Source organism: Budorcas taxicolor, chromosome 5 (assembly GCF_023091745.1).
Source record: "Budorcas taxicolor isolate Tak-1 chromosome 5, Takin1.1, whole genome shotgun sequence".
Taxonomy (NCBI): Eukaryota; Metazoa; Chordata; class Mammalia; order Artiodactyla; family Bovidae; genus Budorcas; species Budorcas taxicolor.
In genome coordinates, this window is record NC_068914.1 from 150,272,609 (window position 1) to 150,290,067 (window position 17,459).

The 17,459-nt window shown below is 48.9% G+C and overlaps 1 protein-coding gene and 1 non-coding gene across 3 annotated transcripts in view; one reads left to right on the forward strand and one right to left on the reverse strand.

The window, feature by feature from the left end:
- TSPAN9 (tetraspanin 9) overlaps window positions 1-9,975 on the reverse strand; it is a 187,549-nt gene extending 177,574 nt beyond the window's left edge. The window contains exons 1-2 of one of the 2 annotated variants that reach the window (XM_052640233.1): window positions 9,918-9,975; window positions 1,697-1,765 (exon numbers count right to left, since the gene is read on the reverse strand). The gene's annotated coding sequence lies outside the window, so the exon portion shown is untranslated. The remainder of the gene's footprint in view (window positions 1-1,696; window positions 1,766-9,917) is intronic. The other variant, XM_052640234.1, reaches the window with a different exon arrangement.
- Window positions 1,892-1,963, forward strand: TRNAG-CCC (transfer RNA glycine (anticodon CCC)). The gene has a single exon. It is a non-coding gene; the product is annotated as a tRNA-Gly (tRNA).
- Window positions 9,976-17,459: the final 7,484 nt, after the last annotated feature.

Genomic DNA, 17,459 nt, shown 5'->3' on the forward strand with positions numbered 1-17,459 from the left:
ACCCTCACCCACTTGTGCACAATTCCCTCCATCCCCGCCACCGGATTTTCAGCAGACTGGCTTCCCTCGGCCTGGCCTCGTGCCGGCTGCCAGCCAGTCGTCCTGTAGGCGGTGCCCCAAATCCCAGGGCGGCAGACTGAAAGCACACCCCCCCCTCCCCTGCCAGGCCCCAAGGGAGCGGGGAATGACTTAGAATGAGAGCCTACATCCTGGCTGCAGCAGACTGCAGACTCAAGGAGGGACAGGAGCAGATTCCCTGGCCTGATAGGAGGGGCCGAAGGTCAGCTGGGATGGCAGGGCTGGGGGCTTGTTGAGCCGCTGACCCCGCCCCCAGCACTAAAGATGTGGTCTTAGGCAAGTCTCTGGCCTGCGCTCCACTTAACTGCTGCCATTGCGAAACGGGAAATGCGAGCTACCCCGCAGGACCCTCGTGGACACTAAATGAGAGTAAAAGCAAGATTCAATGCTGCAGCCATGTTAAATTAGGTGTGTCTGTGTGTGTGTGAGTCACTCAGCCGTGTCAGACTCTTTGCGACCCCATGGACTGTAGCCCGCCAGGCCCCTCTGTCCATGGGATTTTCCAGGCAAGAATACTGGAGCGGGTTGCCATTTCCTTCTCCAGGGGATTTTTCTGACCCTGGGATTGAACCCAGATCTTCTACATCAGACGCAGATTCTCTACCGTCTAAGCCACCAAGGAAACCTAAATTAGCTGTGGACGTACTGACACTGGCAGATGATGACGATGACAAATATGAATTCTGGCACCTGAGTGTCGTGTGACAAGCACAACAGGCCAGTAAGAGGCCCGAGGCTGCTCCTGGGGCTCCAAACAGCTGTGCTGGGACTCACAAAGAAGGGACTCTTGACAAGAAAACTTCCCACCCACCACCCTTATCACCACACCACCCCCTCCACCACGCAGTCAGGTTCTGAAAGGTAAGAGATTCACAAACCACCCAGCAGGAGGAAGCCACAGGATAAAACACACATCAGGTAAAACATTAAAAGACCCAGGTCTGTAGGCAGCAGCGCTGGAACCTGAATCAGCACCATCCACAGCAGAAGCCTGGGTAGGCTGCCACCCACATCCAGCTCCGCAGGGGCCTCAACACACAGGTGGTGGGAAGAAAGAAGCTACCAGCAATATCCCCCCGGAGCCTGCAGGAGCAGAGATGAGGACCCCTGGTGAGCATCCTGGCAGAGGGTGCCCACCCGGAGGGCTAGAGGCTTTCCTGCAGGGCCCAGTAAAGAGGAACAGATACAGGTGGGACTGGCCAGATTCCCAGAGATTCTTTTCTGGCCGGCTGGTGGGAGGTCCTCCACCCTGGCTCCCAAGCCCACTGCCAGGAGGAGACAGGAAGCAGGAAGTTAAAGGCCTCTCCTGTATTCCCCCAGGCTTCCTCCCTACCATCAGGGTGGTGAAGAAAGAAATTAAGAATACTGCCGGCTACCACTCAGAAACAGCGAGGAGGAGGCACTATCTCCCTGGCCCCCAAAAGCCCAATTTGAGGGGCTTATCAATTCAAAGTCAAGAGCTGGGGGGCAGAGAGACAGCTAGAAAATGTCAACATCCCAGTCCATCCTCAGCCCCCAACCCACAGTGAAAGGGCAAGAGAGACTCTGGCTTTAAACAGTTTATAACACTCAGACTTTCAGAGGCCCCACCACACGGTGAACCCAGACCGGCACTGACCTGTTTTCTCCTTGAATTTCCTGCAAACACCTTGACGGCTGACAGATCAGAGACGATCCCAGGATATTTCTGCAGGAAAATACACAAAACACTAGGTCATTACCTGCTGTGAAGGCACTCCAGGGCGAAATCTGTCCAGCAACGGCCATTCTTTGGTCTGCAGTCTCTCCCATCAAGAACCCACTCATTAGGACTTCCCTGGTGGTCCAGTGGCTAAGACTCTGCGCTCCCAATGCAGGGGCGCAGGTTCAATCCCTGGTCAGGGAACTAGATCCCACAAGCCGCAACTAAGACTCTCCTAGGCGCAGCCAAATAAAATATTAAAAAAAAAAGAAAAACCTTATTCATTCAACAACTGGAGAAGGCCAGAAGGGCAAATGGGTTTTGGCTGCTGTGATAGTCCATTCAGCTGGTGCATGCTAAGTCGCTTCAGTCGTGCCCAGCTCTTTGCGCCCCCTTGGATTGTAGCGTGCCAGGCTCCTCTGTCCATGGAATTTTCCAGGCAGGAATACTGGAGTGGGTTGCCATGCCCTCCTCCAGGGGATCTTCCCAACCCAGGGATCGAACCTGCATCTCTTTCGTCTACCTGAACTGGCAGGCAGATTTTTTACCACTAGTGCCACCTGGAAAGCACTCAGCGGGTGGTGGGTGCTAAAGACTCAGCGGGAAAGACACCCAAGATGGATTAGTGATGTCTGCTAGGGGCCCTTCTAACAGTAAGAGTATCTGTGCCAGGTATTTGCCATCCCTGTGGTAGACCCTTGGCATCCAAAGGATTTAATGTCTGGAATTCTGACCACTCACAGTGAGACAAAGTTTCCTATATCTGAAAGTGTGTAAGTTGACTGAGACAGGAGAGAGACCCTCTGAGGCCACTTTGTTGCATCCATCTCTGCTACATCCAAAGTTCCTTTTTTTATATAATTTTATTTATTTATTTATTTTTGGCTGTGCCGGGTCTTTGTGCTATGTGGGCTCTTCTCTAGTTGCAGGGAGCAGGGACTACTCTCACTGCGATGAATGGGCTTCTCATTGCTGTGGCTTCTCTTGTTGTGGAGCACGGGCTCTAGGGCACACAGGTTTCAGTAGTTGCAGTTCTCAGGCACTAAAGTACTAGAATACAAAGTTGGAGTGCATGGGCTTACTTCTCCGAGGCATGTGGGATCTTTCCAGACCAGGGGTTGAACCCACATCTCTGGCACGGGCAGGTGACTTCTACATCACTGAGCCACCAGTGAAAGCCCCAAAGTTACTTTCGAGGAGCAATAAAAACTTGGTGAAAAATGGCCATCAAGTGAGAGATTAAACTGTTGCAGAAGTTGAAAGTGTGGTTAATTTGGGATGCGAAGATATATACAGGAAACATTTGGCCCTTCGTGGAAACATGACTCTGGAGAAAGCCAGGCTCGTGCACAAATGGTGCTACAGATGCAAACTTGGGATTCTAGAAGGTTCAAGGTTCCCCCAACACAATCTACTCATTGGCCCCACTGAGCTGTTCAAAGCCCCAGCACTTCCTCAGTGCTGTTCCTCAGGCTCACCCTTCCTTCCTTCTGTTGAAAGGAAAGCGGTCCTTCAGTGTTCGTGTCAAACACCACCTGGTACATGATGTGTTCCTCTAGAATCAGGGTGATCAACTCCAACCCCGTTTGAATCCATATTATACTTTCATAGGCTGCTCACCTTATATTTTGAACTGTCATTTTTAGGAAGATCTTTCTTAACCCTTTATTGCATTATGTGCCCCATGAAAACAAGGACCTTTACCATTTTCATTTTTGTATCTGTTCAGTCCAGTCGCTCAGTCATGTCAGACCCTTTGCAACCCCATGAATCCCAGCACGCCAGGCTTCCCTGTCCATCACCAATTCACAGAGCTTGCTCAAACTCATGTCCATCAAGTCAGTGATGCCATCCAACCATTTCATCCTCTCCTGCCTTCAGTCTTTCCCAGCACCAGGATCTTTTCTAATGAGCCATTTCTTCGCATCAGGTGGCCAAAGTATTGGAGCTTCAGCTTCAGCATCAGTCCCTCCAATGAATATTCAGGACTGATTTCCTTTAGGATTGACTAGTCGGATCTCTTTGCAGTCTAGGGGACTCTCAAGAGTCTTCTCCAACAACACAGTTCAAATGCATCAATTCTTCAGCCCTCAGCCTTCTTTATGGTTCAACTCTCACATCCATGCATAACAACTGGAAAAACTATAGCTTTGACTATAGGGGCCTTTGTTGGCAAAGTAACGTCTCTGCTTTTTAACATGCTGTCTAGGTTTGTCCTAGCTGTTCTTCCAAGGAGCACACATCTTTTAATTTCATGGCAGCAGTCACCGTTACAAGTGATTTTGGAGCCCAAGAAAATAAAGTCTGTCACTGTTTCTGTTGTTTCCCCATCTATTTGCCATGAAGTGATGGGACCAGATGCCATGATCTTCGTTTTTTGAATGTTGAGTTTTAAGCCAGCTTTTTCACTCTCTTCTTTCACTTTCGTCAAAAGACTTTAGTTCCTCTTCGCTTTCTGCCATAAAGGTAGTGTCATCTGCATATCTGAAGTTATTGATATTTCTCCCAGCAATCTTGATTCTAGCTTGTGCTTCATCCAGCCCGGCATTTCATGTGATGTATTCTGCATATAAGTTATATATAAGCAGGGTGACGATATACAGCCTTGACACACTCCTTTCTCAATTTGGAAACAGTCTGTTGTTCCATGCCCAGTTCTAACTGTTGCTTCTTGACATGCATACAGATTTCTCAGAAGGCAGGTAAAGGTGGTCTGGTATTCCCATCTAAGAATTTTCCAGTTTATTGTGATCCATACAGTCAAAGGCTTTGGCATAGTCAATGAAGAAGAAATAGATGTTTTTCTGGAATTCCCTTGCTTTTTCTATGACCCAAGGGATATTGGCAATTTGATCCCTGGTTCCTCCGCCTTTTCTAAATCCAGCTTGAACATCTGGAAGTTCTCGGTTCATGTACTATTGAAGCCTAGCTTGGAGAATTTTGAGCATTACTTTGCTAGCATGTGACATGAGTGCAATTGTGCGGTAGTTTGAGCATTCTTTGGCATTGCCTTTCTAAGGGATTGGAATGAAAACTGACTTTTTCCAGTCCTGTGGCCACTGCTGAGTTTTCCAAATTTTCTGGCATACTGGGTGCAGCACTTTAACAGCATCATCTTTTAGGATTTGAAATAGCTCAGCTGGAATTCCATCACCTCCACTAGCTTTATTCAGAGTGATGCTTCCTAAGGTCCACTTGACTTCACACTCCAGGATGTCTGGCTCTAGGTGAGTGATCACACCATCACAGTTATCTGAGTCATTAAGATCTTTTTTGTATAGTTCTTCTTTGTTTTCTCACCATCTCTTCTTAATCTCTTCTGCTTCTGTTAGGTCCATACCATGTCTGTCCTTTATTTTTTCTGTCCTTATACGCAGTGCCCTTCTTTGCATGAAATGTTCCCTTGGTAGCTCTAATTTTTTGAAGAGATCTCTAGTCTTTCCCATTCTATTGTTTTGTATCATCAGATGTAGATCAGCACAAACTCTTTTTAACATTAAGAAAGCTTTATTTATTATTTATTTTGGCTGCACTGGGTCTTACTCCTTGGAAGGAAAGTTATGACCAACCTAGATAGCATATTCAAAAGCAGAGACATTACTTTGCCAACAAAGGTCCGTCTAGTCAAGGCTATGGTTTTTCCAGTGGTCATGTATGGATGTGAGATTTGGACTGTGAAGAAAGCTGAGCACCGAAGAATTGATGCTTTCGAACTCTGGTGTTGGAGAAGACTCTTGAGAGTCCCTTGGACTGCAAGGAGATCCAACCAATCCATTCTAAAGATCAGTCCTGGGTGTTCTTTGGAAGGAATGATGCTAAAGCTGAAACTCCAGTACTTTGGCTACCTCATGTGAAGAGTTGACTCTTTGGAAAAGACTCTGATGCCGGGAGGGATTTGGGGCAGGAGGAGAAGGGGATGACAGAGGATGAGATGGCTGGATGGCATCACTGACTCGATGGACGCGAGTCTGAGTGAACTCCAGGAGTTGTTGATGGACAGGGAGGTCTGGCGTGCTGCAGTTCATGGAGTTGCAAAGAGTTGGACACAACTGAGCAACTGAACTGAACTGGGTCTTTGTTGCAATGCATGTTCTCCAGTTGAGGTGCGTGGACTTAGTTGCTGTATACGAACTCTTAACTTGCAGTATGTGGGATCTTAGTTCCCCGACCAGGGATCAAACCCAGGCCCCTGCATTGGGAGTGCAGAGTCTTATCCACTGGACCACCAAGGAAGTCCCAGCAGAGACTCTTGTACTAAGACACACATTAAAGAATCACCCCCAAGCAGTGTGGCAAAGCCAGGAGAGATGAAGACATAAAATGCCAAAAGGTTCTTTGGGGATGGCTCTGTGAAGGAGCTCAGACATGAGTAGGATCCTAAAGAGTGGAAGGAAGGAATGGGGAGGCACAGTTCAGGAAAGTGGAACAGTCTAAGAGACAAAGAAGGAATGAGCCAGGCATGCTGGGAGATGAGTCTGGCTGGCACCGGGGATCCCTGGGGGAAGAGAGTGGAAGATGAAGCTGGACAGGCAGGGCAGGTTGGGTAGGAAGGATGTGTGTGTGCGTGCTCTGTCTCTTTGGTCATGTCCAAGTCTTTGCAACCGTATGGACTGTAACCCACCAACCTCCTCCATCCATGGGATTTTCCAGGCAAGGATACTGGAGCCATGCCTTCCTCCAGGATCTTCCCGACCCAGGGATGGAACCTGTGTCTCCTGTGTCTCCTGTGTCTCCTGCATTAGCAAGCGGGTTCTTTACCCACGGAGCCATCTGAGAAGCCCAGGAAGGATATGCGGTGCCAGCTAAGGCACCTGGACTAGATCCACACCCTCTCAGTCCGTGGGGTGCCCACCACAGCAGGCCTGGGCCTTGACAGTGGAAGAAGTCCTCTCCTCCTCTGTGAGTCTAGCTTCTCAGCTAGGTTATAAATAACAGACACCACTTAACTGCACACCTGCTGTGTCTGAGGCCCTAAGCTACATGCTTCACATACATGCTCCCACTGCTCCTTCCAACAGCCCTGAGAGCTGGTATTGTTATCCTCCTTTTGTAAGCAGCAAGGGAAAGCTCAAAGAGGTGAAGGCACTTGCCCCAGGCCTCACCTGCTCACTCATTTACTGAACAGATCGGCTGGTGCTGGGGCTTCCCAGGTGGCTCAATGGTAAAGAATCTGCCTGCCAATGCAGGAGACTCAGGAGACACAGGTTCAATACCTGGGTGGGGAAGATCCCGTGGAGGAGGACATTGCAACCCACTCCAGCATTCTTGCCTGGAAAATCGCATGGACAGAGGAGCCTGGCAGGCTATGGGCCATGGGGTCACAAAGAGTCGAACACAACTGAGCAACTGGCCGGTGCTGAAGTTATATTCACAGGGATGAGGACTGGCACTCCAGCCAGCTACCTACTTGCCTTATTCATTCCTCAAGGGCAACATTTATTAAGGACATGCTTCTGCTGCTGCTGCTAAGTCGCTTCAGTCGTGTCCAACTCTGTGCGACCCCATAGATGGCAGCCCACCAGGCTCCCCCGTCATAGTAGGAGCCTAATGAACCACACTGAGTAGAGTGGAGGTAGCCGGGGGCTGAGGGGATGGGCTACAGTTTAATGGGTGTACAGTTTCAGTTTTGCAGACAAAAAAATTCTGGAGATCTGTTGCAGAACCATGTGAATATACTTCCTACAACTGAACTGTACATTTTTAAATGGTTACGATGGTCATTTTTATGCATTCTTTTTACCACAATTAAAAATAGAAAATAAACAAAGAACACATTAACTCACTGATTGGCTGCTGATAGATTTTACACTGTTAGATAGCCAAAGATGGAAGAGACCCTAAAAACATTTTAACCCATAAGCATCCAAAAGAGAGGACTGGGGACTTCCCTGGAGATCCAGCGGTTAGGACGCTGAGCGTCCAATGCAAGGGGCACAGGTTCGATTTCTGGTCAGGGAACTGCCAGAAGCCCTGGGGCATGACCAAATTCAAAAAACAAAGAGAGGCCTGGAGAGGAGCGGTAACTTGCCCAGGGTTGCACAATTAGGCGACGTTAGGACGAAGGTCAGAGCCCAAGTCTTCCAGGTTCAACAGTGAAGAATGACAGAGGCAGCTGACATAGCAGAAAACACAGCCTAAGGGGTCAGAAGCCACGGGTTCAAGTTCTGCTTCTCCCACTTACGCGTTCAGTGACCTCAGGGAAGTCATTTATTCTCTCTGAGCTTCATTTTCCTAAACTATAAGGGGGCAATTTAAAACGACATTTGCTTAGGGACTTCTCTGGTGCCCCACTGGCTAGGACTCCATACTCCAGGAGGCCTAGGTTCGATCCCTGGTCAGGGAACTAGATTCACACGATGCAACTAAAGGTCCTGCATGCCACAACGAAGATCGAAGACTCTGAGTGCTGCAATGAAGATCCAAAGCAACCAAAGAAATAAAAAATTTTATTTCAAAAATTTTTTAAATTATGTAAAAAAATAAAAATGTGTTCATTAACTTAAAGATTAAAATATGACTTGCTGCGGTTGTTTAGTCACCAAGTCATGTCCTACGCTTTGCGACCCCATGGACCCCTCTGTCCATGGGATTTTCCAGGCAGGAATACTGGAGTGGGTTGCCATTTCCTTCTCCAGGAGATGTTTCCAACCCAGGGATCAAACCCACGTCTCCTGCATTGCAGGCGGATTCTTTACCGCTGAGCCACCAGGGAAGCCAGCCCATAAAATATGATTTAATCAGATCAAAAAAAAATCCTCTCTCCATTCTGGTTCACTCTCAGCTGTTCCTGGCCTTGCACACAGCAGGTCTTCAACAAGCGATTGTAGAACTGAATCACTGTTCAAGTTTTATCCACCCCAACCCTCCTCCCTCGCTCACCCCTCCAACCCACAGCTCAGTTGCATGGGCCCTGCCAGGACCCGGCAGAGGGTAGGAAGCCAGTGTGAACGGTCTGCCTCCCTGGCTGCATTCCTTAGCTAAATATAAATGATTTGTCCAGGCCATTGTTTGAAATTGTCCATAATATGTCTCCTCCCCTTCCCATTACTTACAATGACAAGTTGACTACACATCTTTATAGCAGAACATACATACAAAACATTCTCTGTGGTTATTTTTAGTAAAGAGAGGGAAGCTGGCTGATATGCAGGGATCGGAGCGTGAGTCCTCAGTATTCTCCACTAGTCCAGGAAAGCTTCCTGGAGGAGGAAATACCTGAGTCACCCCAGGGAGGGGGACAGCTGCCTGTCAGAAGGGCACCATCTCATAAACAGTTTGGTTCTCTGAAGTCTTATCCATGTTTGGGGTATGGGGAGGAAAGGTCTACCCAGCCCAGGGGACCCCATAGTACTCTAATGCTTCAAACCTCCCCAGACACTAGCAGCATTGGGGAAAGAGACGGAGAACGGACAGTATCTTTTCCAAAGACAGGAGATCCAAGACTCCAGCTCTGAAATACACAACTACAAACACTGCTCTTGGTAAGGAGCCAGATTCTTGTTTGGACTTTTTAATTTCTTTATAACCACAGAAAGTTTTTTAAAGTCCCAAACTTGGATGCACAGATGGGCTACATCCCAGACCTCGGCGCCTGCCAAAGCCCTGTCACTGAGTGCCGACCTGCCAGCGGTGGCCCAAGAGGTGGTCGGGGAGTTCCGGGGCTGCAGGCGGTACCCAGCCCTGCCCGAGCTCCCGACCTTCCCTGGGGGCGCTGAAGGGACCTCCCCCGGCCGTCCCGCTGGGTTCCACAGTCAGAACCTCTTGACAGCTCCGGAGCTCCGCCTTCCTGCTGCATCCTACAGACCCCCATCCCTCCGCCTAGGGTTCCGCCGGCCACTCCCGCACCCCGTTCCCGGAAGGTCCTCCTCTGAGCCTTTTCCCGTGAAGACCCCTCCTCGCCCGGTTACCGGGCCCCGCACACTTCGTGCCCTTCAGGCGGCTTGCCGCCCCCTCACAGGGCGCAGATCCCACCCCGCCCTCAGTTGGCCCACTGCCGCCCCCGACACCCCTTCCAGGGGCGCCCTGGGCCGCTCGCCCCTCCGCGGACCGGGTCGGGGGATTGCCGGCCCGCCCCCCGCCAACCCGGACCTATAACCCTGCTCGTTCCTGAGCCCCCGGCCCGCGGCCCGCCGCCCTGCCTGCCCCGGGCCGCACTCACCGAGCTCCCAGGAATGTGGGGTCCTGCTCGATCGCGCTCGCGCGCCGCCGCCACTGCCGCCGCCAGCGGAAACAGGGGGCGGGGCCTGTCCTGGACTGCGAGGCCTCGGGGCGGGGCCTGCCAAGGGGGTGGGGCGGGGCCTGCCCTGGAATGGCGAGGGCGCGGGGCGGGGCGCGGGCGCGGGGCGGGGCCTGCCGAAGGGGAAGAGCGGGGCCTGCCCTGGAACTGCGAGGGCGCGGGGCGGGGCGAAGCCGAGGGTGGGGCGGGGCCTGCCCAGGAATGGCGAAGTCGCGGGGAGGGGCAGGGCCGGCCTCGCGGCGGGGCTGGACAAGGGGGCGGGGCGAGGCGGGGCCGGCCGGAGAACTGCAAGGCCGGAGGGGGCCAGAGCCCCGCGCGAGGTGTGGGGGAAGGGACGGAAGCGGGGACCTGGAGCGGACACTACGGGTGGGGCGGCGGCTGGGGAAGGGGTGCGCGAGGCTGAGGGCGGGGTCTGAGGACGGGGACCTCCAGCAACCCCGACCAGATCCCCAGCGTTGGAGCCAGAGGGACCCAGCCGGACAGCGCCGGGCTCGGACTCCCCAGGCCTGGCATCCCGGGCCTGGCCCAGGCTTGGCTGCTGTCCGGGAGACTTCCTCCCTCCCCGCCGCCTGGATTCTTGGATCGGCCGCTCCTCTGGGGCACTGGTACGACCCCTGCCCCTGCCCCATGCGTGGGCCAGAGTGTAGGGGGAGATGAGGGCCTGGAGGTTCACGCCCCTGTGCCCAGTATGGTCCCAGCTGGGGTCGCAGCCTTGCGGCTGGAGCCGGGCCCTGTGCCCCCGCCGCCACACCTAGGCAGGAGACCACGTCTCTCCAAGAGTCTCTAAGTGTTGGTAAAGGGCACCATGCGCCCTGAGGACCTGACCAGCAGCTGGACAAACTCAGGTTACAAACTCCACCCCAGGGCTTCCTATATGCCTTCCTTCCTGGGCCTGGGCTCTCTTTCAGAGTGACCCCTGAACAGCCCCATTGCTGTCATAGAAATGCATTCTGTGCTTCTCACGTGCACCATCCCCTGCTAAGTATGATTTGAGACAAAGTTTTTTTAACTGACTCATCACCACGGTCTCCTTGGCCTTTCCTAGTTGGACTGGCAGCTAGGAAATCATACACACAATCTTATTTTTGTCTGTTAGATTGAACCCAATAACCCATTGCCTCTGCTCCCCTCTTCCTTTAAACTCTTGTTCAATGCCCCCATAAAGTCTTCCCAGGCTGACCCCCCTGCCCCACCCCACATCTCTCCAGTCACTAGGACAGCCTTTAGCACATGTAACTACTCCTCCCAGCTTCCAGAAGAGGAAGGTGAGACCAAGAGAGGAAAACGGACTTGCTGTGATGTCTGCTAGATGAGTGATCTGACCGTAAAGACACTGGGAGCTGCCTCGCGTGGTAAGACAGGGCTTTGGAGCCAGACAGCCCTGGGATTGAACCCCAGCCCTGCCTTTCATGGGCTGTGACCGCTCTAGGCCTCAGTTTCCTCACCTGTGAGATAGGGTTTAATAATAACAATCCAGTAATACCAATCCCCAACCAGCAGTGCTGAAGAAGCTGAAGTTGAATTGTTCTATGAAGACCTACAAGACCTCTAGAACTAACACCCAAAAAAGATGTCCTTTTCATTATACAGGACTGGAATGCAAAAGTAGGAAGTCAAGAAACACCTGGAGTAACAGGCAAATTTGGCCTTGGAGTACAGAATAAAGCAGAGCAAAGGCTAATAGAGTTTTGCCAAGAGAACGCACTGGTCATAGCAAACACACATAGACATCACCAGATAGTCAACACTGAAATCAGATTGATTATATTCTTTGCAGCCAAAGATGGAGAAGCTCTATACAGTCAGCAAAAACAAGACCAGGAGCTGACTGTGTCTCCAATCATGAACTCCTTATTGCAAAATTCTGACTTAAATTGAAGAAAGTAGGGAAAACCACTAGACCATTCAGGTATGACCTAAATCAAATCCCTAACAATTATACAGTGGAAGTGAGAAATAATTTAAGGGACTAGTTCTGATAGAGTGCCTCATGAACTACTGACGGGGGTTTGTGACATTGTACAGGAGACAGGGAGCAAGACCATCCCCAAATAAAAGAAAGGCAAAAAAGCAAAATGGCTGTCTGAGGAGGACTTACAAATAGCTATGAAAAGAAGAGAAGCAAAAAAGCAAAGGAAAAAAGGAAAAATACACCCATTTGAATGCAGAGTTCCAAAGAATAGCAAGGAGAGATAAGAAAGCCTTCCTTAATGATCAGTACAAAGAAATAGAGAAAAACAATAGAATGGGAAAGTCTAGAGATCTCTTCAAAAACTTAGAGATACCAAGGGAACATTTCATGCAAAGATGTGCACAATAAAGGACAGAAATGGTATGGACCTAACAGAAGCAGAAGAGATTAAGAAGAAGTGGCAAGATTACACAGAAGAACTGTACAAAAAAGATTTTCATGACCCAGATAATCACAATGGTGTGCTCACTCACCTAGAGCCAGACATCCTGGAGTGTGAAGTCAAGTGGGCCTTAGGAAGCATCACCACGAACAAAGCTAGTGGAGGTGATGGAATTCCAGTTGAGCTATTTCAAGTCCTAAAAGATGATGCTGTGAAAGTGCTGCACACGATATGCCAGAAGATTTGGAAAACTCAGCAGTGGCCACAGGACTGGAAAAGGTCAGTTTTCATTCTAATCCCTAAAAAGGCAATGCCAAAGAATGCTGGAAAAAAAAAAAAAAAAAAACAAAGAATGCTCAAACTACCACACAATTGCACTCATCTCACACACTAGTAAAGTAATGCTCAAAATTCTCCAAGTCAGGCTTCAACAATACATGAACTGTGAAATTCCAGATGTTCAAGCTGGATTTAGAAAAGGCAGAGGAACAAGAGATCAAATTGCCAACATCCGCTAGATAATCGAAAAAGCAAGAGAGTTCCAGAAAAACATCTATTTCTGCTTTATTGACTATGCCAAAACCTTTGACTGTGTGGATCACAACAAACTGTGGAAAATTCTTCAAGAGATGGGAATACCAGACCACCTGACTTGCCTCTTGAGAAATCTGTATGCATGTCAAGAAGCAACAGTTAGAATTGGACATGGAACAACAGACTGGTTCCAAATAGGAAAAGGAGTACGTCAAGTCAGCATATTGTCACCCAGCTTATTTAACTTATATGCAGAGTACATCATGAGAAATGCTGGGCTGGATAAAGCACAAGCTGGAATCAAGATTGCTGGGAGAAGTATCAATAACCTCAGATATGCAGATGACACCACCCTATGGCAGAAAGTGAAGAACTAAAGAGCCTCTTGATGAAAGTGGAAAAGGAGAGTGAAACAGTTGGCTTAAAGCACAACATTCAAAAAACTAAGATCATGGCATCCGGTCCCATCACTTCGTGGCAAATAGATGGGGAAAGAGTGGAAACAATGGCTGACTTTATTTATTTATTTATTTTTTTGGCTCCAAAATCAGTGCAGATGGTGACTACAGCCATGAAATTAAAAAACGCTTGTTCCTTGGAAGAAAAGCTATGACCAACCTAGACAGCATTTTAAAAAGCAAAGACTTTTGCTGACAAAGGTCCTTCTAGTCAAAGCTATTGTTTTTCCAGTAGTCATGTATGGATGTGAGAGTTTGACTATAAAGAAAGCTGAATGCTGAAGAATTGATGCTTTTGAACTGTGGTGTTGGAGAAGACTCTTGAGAGTCCCTTGGACTGCAAGGAGATCCAACTAGTCCATCCTAAAGGAAATCAGTCCTGAATATTCATTGGAAGGACTTATGTTGAAGATGAAACTCCAATACTTTGGCCACCTGATGTGAAGAGCTGACTCATTTAAAAAGACCCTGATGCTGAGAAAGACTGAAGGCTGGAGGAGAAGGAGACACCAGAGGATGAGATGGTTAGATGGTATCACTGACTTAATGGGCATGAGTTTGAGTAAATTCCAGGAGTTGGTGATGAACAGGGAGGCCTGGCCTGCTGCAATCCATGACGTCTCAAAGAGCTGGACATGACTGAGCGACTGAACTGAAATACCAATCCCATGGGGTTGATGGGATGACCAAGATGGTTGAAGAAAAAGTATAACATTTGAGTCATGGTGAGTGGGAACATTAGCTTTCCCCTGCCCTTTAATGGAAGATAAGCAAATCTGAAATAGGATGATGGAGACTAGGGATCAGAAGAAACCTTAGAAGAATCCCCTCAATAGATTCACAGATGTAGAAATCACATTTATGGTTACCAAGGGAAAAACAAAGGGGATAAATTGGGAGACTGGGATTGACATACTACTGTATACAAAATAGATAAGGACCTACTGTATACCACAGGGGTCTTCCCTGGTAGCTCAGTTGGTAAAGAATCCGCCTGCAATGCAGGAGACCCTGGTTAGATTCTTGAGTGGGGAATCTCTCCCCTGGAGAAGGGATAAGCTACCCACTCCAGTATTCTTAGGCTTCCCTGGTGGCTCAGATGGGAAACAATTCCCCTGCAATGCAGGAGACCTGGGTTCAATCCCTGGGTTGGGAAGATCCCCTCGAGGAGGTCATGGCAACCCACTCTAGTATTCTTGCCTGGAGAATCCCCATGGACAGAGGTGCCTGGCGTGCTGCAGTCCATGGGCTCGCATCAGACTCGGACATGACAGAGCAACTAAGCACAGCACAGACAATACAGCACCGGGAACTCGACTCAGTACTCTGTAGTGACCTATATGGGGATAAAATCTAAAACAGAGTGGATATATGTGTATGTATAACTGAGTCACTCTGCTGTACACCTGAAACTAAGGCAACATTGTAAGTCAACTATAATTCAATTAAAAATTTTAAAATAACGTGGAAAGTGGCCACTTACTCCCTCTCTTTCTACACATCCAGAGATGGAGGACTCATGCTTCTGAAGGGGTTTCCAGCTGGAAGAGAAGCCGTAGAGGATACAGCAGAGAGGAGGCCTTGATGCCTGGAGGTCTGTGGGGCAGACACATGCCCACCACGTCCACCAGGGACAAAACTCAAGCAGATGACCTGACAAGCAGGCAAGATCTCTTAAGGCAAGAAGACAACACCTGCCGGAATTAAGACACGCCCTAAAGCACAAGGTCAGTTTATTGTTCTGGGATCTTAAGGTATGTCAGGGAATTTCTGTCTGGGGATTCTGAAAATACTGAGGAAAAACCTCCACGGATGGGGTGCTCATGTTTAGATTCTTGGGAAACGCCCAGTGTACTTCTCTTGTCCTGGCATCATTACTAACGGTCCCCTTCTTAAAATATCTTCCATTTGGACAATAAAGTACTTGTCACATTAACTCTGAACAAAGGCAGAAGTCCAAAGAACCTCTTCCAGGCCTGGACACTAGCAATTCTGCTGGAATTTCTGGATCCCCAGAGACTTCAAGAGATAGTGTGCTGGTTTATCCCCTTGAAATCACCAAATCAAATCGAAAATGAGAATAAGCAAAAAGTCAAGCTAAGGGACGGGCAGGGCCTGCTGAATTGCGACACCTAGTGGGGAGAGTTCACAGTGCTGGAGGCTAGGTTAAAGGGACATCCCAGGACTGGCCATTGGTTATTTCAAGTCAGCTGGTAAAGCAAAGAACAACAGCTAACATTTACCAAGCACTATAGTTTCCAATAGTCATGTACGGATGTGAGAGCTGGACCATAAAGAAAGCTCAGAAAAGTTAGGTAACATCCTCCAGGTCATTTAGCTAGTGAATGGGCACCTCACTGCCTCTTGGTCCAGTCTCCATCAGCTAGAGGACGAAGCTCCTTCAGAGGTATCTCCCATCTAAGATGACTTCAACTAACCCTCTGACATGGAGATGACGTAAAGGAATGGTGAAAGGCAGAGAGTGTACCAGGAGGTCTGTTTCCACATCTAACAGAAAAGAGTAGTTGTTTCTGTACCAATTAGGGATTAAATTTGGGGCATTAAACCAGACAATGAGGAGGTCTATAAACCATCTGTTCAAGGCACAGTGGAGCTGTTCATTTAAATGAACACTCTCCAGCAGGAAAAATGAAACAGCTCCTCCCCTCCCCATCCCCTTCAACAATATTTGCTCGTGGAATTTGAAGAGTGGTCACTGCAGCTTGCCAGCTGCCCCCGGGGGACCCAGACCCAGACGTCCCACCATTCTCACTGCAAGGAAGGCCAAAGTGACCGAAGACTTTCTCCTGCTTCCTTTACACATTCTCCCTTCTAAGGAAGGCAGATCATCCCCAGGACCTCTCTCTCCTTCAACTTCTTTCTCTTCCAAAGTTAAAAAGTGAGGCAGGTGAAGCAGGGCCAAGGGACCATAGACCGTGGGAAGTCTTGTTAGAAGTCTTTGTTAGAAGGTTGCCCGGCGACATTTGGGACATGCTTATTGTCAGTTCAGTTCAGTTCAGTTCAGTCACTCAGTCGTGTCCGATTCTTTGTGACCCCATGAACCGCAGCACGCCAGGCCTCCCTATCTATCACCAACTCCCGGAGTCCACTCAAACCCACGCCCATTGAGTCAGTGATGCCATCCAACCATCTCATCCTCTGTCATCCCCTTCTTCTCCTGCCCTCAATCTTTCCCAGCATCAGGGTCTCTTCAAATGAGTCAGCACTTCGCATCAGGTAGCCAAAGTATTGGAGTTTCAGCTTCAACATCAGTCCTTCCAATGAACACCCAGGACTGATCTCCTTTAGGATGGACTGGTTAGATCTCCTTGCAGTCCAAGGGACTCTCAAGAGTCTTCTCCAACACCACAGTTCAAAAGCATCAATTCTTCAGCGCTCAGCTTTTATAGTCCAACTCTCACATCCATACATGACTAATGGAAAAACCATAGCCTTGACTAGATGGACCTTTGCTGCCAAAGTAACGTCTCTGCTTTTTAAAATGCTGTCTCAGTTGGTCATAACTTTCCTTCCAAGGAGTAAGCGTCTTTTAATTTCATGGCTCCAATCACCATCTGCAGTGATTTAGAAAGCATTAATTGCTTATCTGAAATTTGCTGTTTATATAAGTGTCCTGTATTTTTAACTGCTAAATCTGGCAACTTTACTTTGCAATTGTCACTGAAACAGCTGGGAAACATAGACAGTCAGAGTTCTGCAAACTTCTTCTGTAAAGGGCCAGATGCTAAGTATTTTAGGCTTCGAAGACCCTACTGTCTCCATCACACTCACCTCTGCCACTGTAGTATATAACTCGGCCACAAACAACACAGAATGAGTGAGCATGACTGGTCCCAGTAAAGCTTTATTTACAAAAATAGACATCAGGCCATGGTTTGCCAGTTCTTGGACTGTTAGATCCTTCAGACTTCGGGCTATCTTCACAGGTGTGGTAGAGGCAAGAGTGGCTTAGATCTGAGTTCTGAAGCGTGGAAAAAGTGAGAGTGATCAAAAATCACTGAGCATAATGCATACGTGTAATTCAGGGTGGGTGTGCACACAGGCACATGTGGCCCTTCAGAAAGCAGGCACTTCTAGAGCAGGGGTGGTCTGGAGCT